Here is a 9558-nt window from a genome sequence, read left to right as displayed (position 1 = left end):
GCATTCATCCAGTTTTCAGTCTTTTCTATAATTCAGCTCCTGGATGCTGTTAGAGCTTAGGTGTGGAGTTAGATGTCTCCCTTGGCTCACCCAGGAGGGCAGCTTTGCTTTTGTGGCCTTAGCACTTTGGTGCAGAATAGGAGCTTGAACAAATGCAAGTTGAGGACAGCCCTGCATAAAAAATCCCAAAAAAAATCCCCTCTTTTGCTCAAAATGAGAGCATAAACCCAAAAGACAAGTTATCCCTGACTGCAGAATCTCTTCAGGAGGCAGATTCCCAAAAACAAGTATGAAAATTTATCAAGGTTCTGAAGGCGCCTAATATCACTGCAGTCATTGAGAATGATTTTTATTGTCCCTAATGAGCATTTTATAGATACTCATATTTGAGCAGTGCCTGAATCTTTCAAAATAGGAACCAGCATTTTCCCTAGAGAAGAAGCATATTGCTGAATGCAATCTGTCAGCACATCGGGGCTGCTCAGACTCCTACATGGTAGTAACAGACGATCAAGTCCTCTTCCATGTTTCATGAATTGAAGGTGTAAATCAGTTTACCCATTAAATAAGTCAACATTCCTCTTATCTATCAGTTACTTTGATTTTATAGATAAAGGTATAACTTCTATTGCAAGTAATTAAAAAGGAATAATTTATTTCACAATGTAGTTTCTATCACAGTCTGCTTCAAGCCTAAAATGAGGGCAACCACTAACAGTAATTTTTGCTTTTCTAATCTATTCTCTCAAGAGAGGAATGTGATTTCACTTTGATTTTTCATTTCCATAACAAGTACTGTGAAGTTTTTCATATAGTTAAATATAGCTAGTCCTGAAAAAAGTGTAGGAACCTGACCCTCTCCTTCTACTGACATGGAAATAATAAATTGCAGATAGCCTTCTCATTTGGCTTCTTTAATGATGAATAATCAAAAGAAGTTCCCTTGGAGTTCCTTCAAAATAATATTCTTTTTATTTAAAAGGAGGCTTTCATTGAATGACAAAGATTAAAAATAGAATTGAATTAAATTAATTCTAGCAACACTAATACTAATCTCCTAATCTTTATATTTTTCTTACTTTAAATGTATTTCCCTTTCTGTAAACCATTTATTGGCTGATCATTATTCTTACATTCCAGCAGCATTTTAAATTATATAAATGCAGCATGCTATTTATCCATAACATTTCTGTGAATTTCTTTTGCTAGTCAATCATCAAACAGAAGTTTAAGATAGAGTTTTGTCTTCACTTGTTCATCATCACTGAATGTTCCCTGGTGATTCTAGGCAAGAATCATACAGACATATATTTTAAGATACTCAAATGTGAGCATGTGCTCCACTTCTGCTTTGCAATAATTCTCTCTGCCTTCAAAAAAGTTTAACAGGTAGAAAATATTATATTCATGTATGATGAAGCAACATTATCTTTCTGTAAGGCAGCACTATTTATAGCACCTTGTTTTCTACCTTTGTTTTTTAATCTTCTACTTTTGATTTGTGGCAGACACTGCAGACCAGGATGCAGATCCTGCTGCTCTTTGCTGTGGAATTAAGGTACTTTGCTTTGTGCTGCTCTTTGGCTGGCCTAATCATCAATTTACCCATTATGCTGCAAATCAGCACTTTTTCCCTCTTTAAAAATGTCCAGACAAGCACATTGACACCTGATTTACTACATGTTATGATTTGAATTGAGGCCGTGCATGGGGAAGACAGCTCATCCCATAAGCATTAAGCCAGTTGTCAGGACACTGGAAGGATGTGTGAGCTCCTGCTGAGCCAAGCCAGCTTGGAGGGAGGATCAGCAGCTTCCAGCAGTGTACAGTGCTGCGTGTGGGCAGCTTCCACACAATCAATTAGATACCCAGGGAGAGGAAGGGTTCAGTTCTTAAACTAGCAGCTTTTCCTTCCTTACATGTTTAATCTCTGCCACGCAAACTCAATTCCTTAAGTATAGCGTGTGACAGGGGGCTTAGCCATATACTTCACACAAGAAAAGCTTATGACTCCAGTTCTTAGCCAAAAGAATAAAAAATAAAAGGACACCCAGAAGACCTCTGGTGCGTGATGGTATCCTTTTGAGCAAAACCAGCCTTTTTCATTTTTAAAGCCTCAAGGTGAAAACACAACTATGCTCCCCTTGAAAGTGTAAATGTGGAAAAGCAGGCTACAACTTTCTCAGATCTCATGGTGTGGATTCCTCTTGATAAATGTTCACCTGGAGGGATATTCCTGGATTTGTGAAGTCTTTATAGTGTGGAGAGCTAGTCTTTCCAAATGGGCTACTTTGATTTTGTATTAGGAAACTGTATTAGGAAAAAAAGTATTAGATCTTGTATCAATTGATTAAAACATGCTTTTCCTCCTGACATAAAATTTGGAATAAAACATTACTGAAGAATAGGCCCTCTTAATACAAACAAGTCTGCTGGCATTATTTTGTGCTTTCAGCTCTCTCTCTGAAGAATCTGAAGATTCTTCCTTGTTCCTTCTAGAATGGATTTTCCAAAAGAGAAACACCAGTGTCACCTACCTAAAAATTATACACAATTTTTCACTTGGCTGGGCCTGCACCTTCTGCTGCTCTCTAATTGATACTTAGGAAAATGCTATTCTGCTTTCTGCCTGCCTTTCATGAACAGGCAGTTGGAGTTTAAAATAAATCCTGTTAATTTCCAGGAGTGGATGATTGCTTTCTCGTTCTTTGTTCTGTATATGCTTGTGGTCACTCAGTTTATTCTGTCCTTTATCCTTTCTATTTCAGATGTCTTTACTCTTATTTTCCTCACATTTTCTGGTGTGAATTTCCACTTGCTGGCTGGAATTCAGAAACAACGAACCTGAGTAAAGACCTCCAGAAAAAGATTTTTGCTTAAGTGCACGATTGCAGATGCTGGAGCCATGCCCAGACAAAACACTGCCCATGTTACTCTGTCCCTCCCTGTTGGAAGGGAGTGATTAGACATGTTGGCGGCAGCTTTCACTCTGCCCCTGATGCACCAGGACACCTCCCTGGAGGATCCAGCCACTCCTGACAAAAGACAAGGTTCAGGAGTGGGGCCAGGGAGCAGCAGCTTGTCTTTTCTCGTTCACAGTGGTAATTCCACTACAAAACAGCAATGACAAAGTTTCCCCCCATGCTGTGTTTTCCCATCTCAGTTAAAATTTCCAGCCAGGTATCAGCCAAGGCAGGGTGTATGGGGAGAGAACAAAGATCATCTAGAGAATCTGTAGAGGTGCTGATGCACAGAAATATACCTAGAGACAAATATGATTTATTGGTCTGTGTTAATATGATGCATATCCTTATGATGTCACAAGCACGCACAAATCTCTTATTGTCCTTTGGAATGAGACACGGAACCTCTTAGAGCTATTGTTTAACCTTTGTGAGTTACTCTGATAGTAGCTATGTTAGTTTCTCCCAAGATTACATTTGATACAATTAGTGGAATGACCTCTTTCAGAAGATAAAACTGAAATTCAAATGTTTTCAGAAAGGTGGGTGACAGGGCTCCTTGAGGGATGTGGTGAATGTCAGTCTCTGGAATGTGGGTGAGAGGAGATGAGAGGGTAGAAAAGAGGTACAGCACAGTATAAACTACATGCTGAATAGAATGTAGATCCTTGAGGAAGGGAAAATTCAGAACAAAGCAGAATGAAACTGAAAAATGCACCATAACTCATCCTGATCTCTTGGACTAAAAGTAAACAGACTTGAAAATCTCTTTTTACCTGCAAAGATTCACTTCTATATAAGTAACTAGGAAAAAAATAAACCAGATTAAAATCACTTTAAATGAACTATGACTGTAGATGGAAATTAAAACTTCTTCGGCAGCAGTTTACAAATGCAGAACTAGAAAACCATGCATCACAAACCCCATAGCCAAAGTAGCTGGGAGCCTGCTTTGGGGAAAAGTGCTTATGTTGTTCCATATTTCTTCTTTCTAAGCACCTAATTCGTTATGTTATCCAAAGTAGCCTGCACAGTGAAGAAAGTGCAATAAATGCAGTCACGAGTGTTCACTGTCCAAGGCAGGCAAGAATAAGGCTTCTTCTCCACCCTATCTCAGTTGATATTTGCATACACAAGCTTGAGTGCCTGGGCTGTCAGCAGTAAAACAAAATAAAAGTAAGTCCTCTCTTTGAGAATGTGAGGAATCAAAATACATAGACTACCCGAGATGAATTTCAACAGCAGGGTTAGGTTTGCAGATGTTCTTGTTTGAGGTGAATTATTTCAGCTCACAAAAAAAAAAAAAATAGGCTTGTGCTTATTTCTTTCACATTACAGAGTCCACTGTTTGAGGGGCAGAAGGAAAGAAGAGATGCTAGAAGATATTTACATAGTGAAAAAATAGAACAGACATGACATAAGAAGAAACGTGTACCACACTGGGCTCTCAAAATGGGTTCTTTGAAATTGGAGCTCTGTGTGGTTATTTCATCTTGGCAGCTGAAGTAATACTCTGTGCAATTATCCATATTAGGGAAACCGTAAAAAATAGAAATGGCTCTGTTTATAGCTTCGTTCTAATACACTGAGTGGTGGACAGCCACAGCTCAACTGGCTGTGGGCTATCAAGGATCACTTCAGACATTTGGATCATGAGAGATTCCTAAAAGCTTTATCAGCTTTCAGCTTGTGGGAGTTGCCATGCCGAAATTCAAACATGATTTTCAGTTCTCTGGCCGACCTTTTATGGGAATAAGACTGTGTTTATAAAAAATCTCTGTGCAGATTGTTTATCATGTTACAATCCTACAGACTGGAGGGTGGATATGAGGGGAATGAGCTGTTGTTGGTATTAGTAACAGTAAATGTTTTTCAAGGGAAATAATTTCATTTGAATACTGTATTTAAAATTGAAATATATATATATGTAAACCCTCCTGCCTCGAAATATATTGTATCTATTTCATGCCCCCTAGTTCTGTCAAGTAACAGGAGAAAAAGTGGAATGAAACTCAGTCATCTGTTGTGTATCTATAGTGATGTGATTGATATACAGATTTATATATACGTTTGGTTTTTGATTACTAGGTTAAATGCATGACAATTGTGGTGTAAGAAGCAGGAGGTAGAAGAATGAGGATAAGCAGCATTTGCTGATGTGTTTCACTCATTGAAACAAAAAGCAACATAGAGCATCTCTAATTTAAGATTGCCTAAAGCAAGCTATGAAGGTAATGTGTGAGCTGAAGAAAAATTTGTGAAGAAAATTTTAAATCATCCTTATGAGTATGGCTGCCTTTTTTAGTTAATTCACTGACCTTCCTTCTGAAGAGTGTCTTTGAAAGCCAGTAAGCCATATCTATCCCTGAATCCTTGAGTTTGGGGCTGAAATAACAACTATGACTGTTTGTGTATGTTTTACTGACACACTTCACCTCACAGAGAAATTGAGACAATGATCAGCCTGATACCTATGGCCAGTTAAAAAAAGAACATACTCCTCAAGCACTGTTCTAGTTGGATGGTGTGTGTGTGTGTGGGGTGGGGGTACTCTGTTCAAAGTTACTTCCTGTTGGTGGGGGATTTTAACCCTGAGGATGTAGCAAGAAATAATCATTCATTCTAAGATTTGTAGAAATGCAGATCCCTCACTTTCACAGCATGGAACTGATGCAATTCCCAGAGCAAGCATCTGTGAATTGGGAGTGGACCATTTCATTTTGATAGTGTCAGTCAGACGACAGGAAATCTTGTGGCAGTTTTGAAAAATCCTCCCAAAATCTATCTCTAGACAAGAGCACACAGCAAACATAAAGCAAGACTCAGGAATACACACCTTAGAAGAAAATTTAACTTGGATTTTACACAAAGTTATTTAAAATTCCCCGCTTCTTAACCGAGACTGAAAGCCTACTAAAAACATGCTAGATGAAGAAGAGGACATAAACTCATCCACAAATAAACCCACCAGTTAGTTTCAAATGGGTTCACTGCTGTTTGAACTAAGCACTGATTCTTCCTCAAAGAGAATTTACCTTGATGGTGTTTCTCTGTGTCTGTATTGTTTAGGAACCTTCCACAACCAAAATGTCTGGCAGGAATCTTCTTTGCTATCTCAAGTCACAAGCCTGGCTTGGGCCAGAGATTCTTAGAGATAAAACTTGCCTTAGTTTTATTCTTCCTCAAATCCCAGGATAAATAATAATTAATATTAACTTGATAGCAAATTTAATAACCATATAGCCCACTTCTTTTATCTAAAGTAAGTGCAAGGGACCTGGTATTCTGTGAGGTAGTGGGCACAATTTGCATGGCTCCAAATTCTCCCTCCAAGATCCTGGTTGTAAAAGGACTGGAAGCTTGTTCTGTCCCCTCATTGTTGCATGTTCCATAAAATTTCAACAAAAGCAAGTGCTGACATTTTCTGTCACAGCCGCCTTTTCAGTAATTTGGAATAAGTACTTTCTATTTCTCCAGAGAAAACGCTTCAGTCTCAAAAGCTGTTTATTTTGCCTTTTGCTTCCTTCAGAAGGAAATAAAAATCTGTGAGATAAAATGAGTTGCAAATGTAATTGCAATAAATATATCAAAATAAATAAATAGCAGATATTTTCCATTTGCGCTTTAAAGGAAACAACTTTACCAGGGCTCCATGACCTAGTAAAAAGCATATTAAAAAACAAAGCCCACAGCAGTCTATAAAAAAAAAAAAGGCATTTGGTAACATCTGAAATAAAGAACAGTTTACCCAGTTTAGTCTAAACCCACAAAAAAACCTGTTGGTTGTTTTATTGCTCGTAGAGCATTTTAAGACCCCTAATTACAGTGAAGCCCAGAAGAGCTCATTTCCTTTATACTTCTGTTGAGAAAAAGGAAGTGATTGAGGGCACGATTTTAGAAGAACATGGTTAGACAGAACTGTTGGCAAACATCAGAAGGACAGAATATTTTCTGAGAGGCCATAAACCCACTAAAATGACAGTGAGATTTTGCATCAGCAAGCTATAAGAGTATGAAGGCTGTACTGGAGGGCCACAGTCCAGATGCTAAGGGATACCACTCTACTGAGAGGGAAGATGTAAATTAAATCCTGCCATGCGCAAAAAGACAACTTAAAGTGATCATCGAGGAGAGAAGTTTCAGGGTAATCCTCACAAAGGTGACACTGAAAAGTTTCAGTGTTTTCCTCTCGCTGCTTGGAATGTTGGTGGTTTCCATAGCATGATTATTTCTGTAATTGCTTTGTGTAACTAGTACTAATTTACCCTCATAGCATGTTGACCTTGTACAACTTTAAACTTTGCACAGCTATTAACAGATTATGCCACCACTTTGTAAATCGGTTTTCTGCTAGATTCTTTTCCTTCCAAGAAGGCTTTTGTTTTTCAATATTTGCCCCTCAAGGTATTTCTCTTTATTCATCCCTCTGTTCAAATATACTAAGGGCCTGTCAGGCTGGCTTTTGTTTTTTCTGCCTAAAAACAGGTATTAGAAGGATGGCAAATCCAACCCAACAGCAACATTCATGACCAATTTTCATTCAAAGCAGAATGTATTTTTCAATTGCTGAACATCAGTTTGAAGGCTGCAGAAGTATGTTAAAATCAGAACACTCTAGAGAAAAATGTCAGTACCAGAACTTGTTTCCCTAGCAAAAGTAAACCTTTTAAAATCTTTTTCAAAGTTTTGACTTTTCCCTTCTTATTTTCTCATGTTGCTTTCTCGTTCCTTAAAAAAATATTTGTAAGCCCTTCTTGTCTCAAATCCTTACTGCTCATCCTAACTCCCATTGCCATCCTAACACAACCTCCTGTAGGTCCTGCCAAAGGTAAAAAAAGCTTTTTTTTGAGACAAAGTGTAAGATTTTTACCTGGATCTGTTCTTCACTTTTCCCCCCCTCTTCTTTAGACAGATCCAAAATCAGAAATTATGGATCTGAAGAGGAAATGTGAGAATTTAAAAGAGTGGCTGGTGAAGAAAGACTGTTTCCTGTGCCTATCATCCTCTTGAAATAAATGTTAATTACAACACAGATTCCACTTTTTTTCAACTAAACCAATACATTGAAAAACTGATAGTATAAAATATTATGTGTTTGATTGACATGACATTTTAGATTGGATGTTTCAGAGAATAAAAATCAGAAGAGCAGTAAAAAAAATCTCAAAATAAGTTGATTTATGGTCAGCATATACTTTTTTGTTGAGTTCCTATTGATCTACTTGATCGTTTGCTATTTACTACCCTACTAGCTCAAAAGGAAGTAAAAGTCAAAGGTTATGAAATGGTGGCATCAAGATACCTTTTTAAGACACAATATTTTCCTGATATCTCAAAATATGAAGAAACACTGAGAGGTTTGTCATAGAACTGTTTCATATAGCAATAGTAGAATGTTAGAAACAGCATACAGTGTGGATTATTTAACAGTTGCCAAATAAGATGATTAAAAATATATTCAGCTGAAGACAGTTCTAGTTCAAGTTTCTAAGTGTGTTTTTCCCCGCTTTTAGCTTCTCACATATGACATGTCTTTGGGCCAACAAGCAGAGATTTCAGCGAAAATGAGAGTTCGTCTCAAATGGTGTGAAATATGAGATGGAAATATCTTGTATCAGTGCGTAATGCTCGCTGTAAAAATATGAGCTATAAAATTTAATCTTGAATTACTTTATACTGCTAATGTTTTAGCCAATTTATTACAGCTGCACAGTTCTGGCACAGAACACCTTGTTACTCAGAGCCATTAACTCCTCGCTGCCTGTGTCGCACATGCAGCAAGGGATGAGCCAGCTCTGCTAAGGACATGGGGCTAAAAATGGTGCATATTATTTTAATACACTTCTGATTTTTATTCCCTGAAGCATCAAATTCAAAATGTCATGTCAATCAAACACATAACATTTTATAATATCAATTTTTCAATGTATTAGTTTAGTTGAAAAAAAAAGTGAAAAAAATCTTTGTTGTAATCTATTTGCTCTTATCAAAGGCAACACTTCCACTGTATCTTACTTAATTGAATTGAAGGGGAAACTCTGTGGCTTGTATCATGGATTATTCACTCTCTGTATATAATTATATAATTCATCTGTATATAACCTTTAATTGGAAAAGACAGGGACTAGTACAGGAAATCTCAAACACCAAGGGTCCTCACCAGAGAACAGGTGATGACAGGTTGTCCTGAACCAGCAGTTGTACTGGAATGAGATCAATAGTTGGGTTCTAAAAATTTTCTTTGAGGATCAATCTTATTTAATAATTTTACAGCTACCCTTGGCATACAAAAAAAAAAAAATGTTGGATACTAATTGAATTTCTTCATAATACAATGTTGAACTGAATCAATAACAGCAAGACACATATATATATCACAGGGGGAAAAAGGGATAGCACTGGGGATGTGCCACAGGTACAAAATGAGATTATACATTACAGGATACTATCAATAATTTTTCCCTATTCTCTTTTCCAATGCCACAGAAAAATGAAACACAGGTACAGAGGAAAAAAAATCTCAGCCACCCTGTATAACACTAATCTTTTGGTGCTGTGTAACATGGTCAGGCAAAAAACAAATATAATCCAAGTA

The sequence above is a fragment of the Passer montanus genome, unplaced genomic scaffold, assembly GCF_014805655.1.
Source record: "Passer montanus isolate IOZ18808 unplaced genomic scaffold, ASM1480565v1 scaffold88, whole genome shotgun sequence".
NCBI classification, from domain to species: domain Eukaryota; kingdom Metazoa; phylum Chordata; class Aves; order Passeriformes; family Passeridae; genus Passer; species Passer montanus.
The sequence above is the reverse complement of the archived record's forward strand: the minus strand, read 5'-3'. Positions refer to the sequence as shown.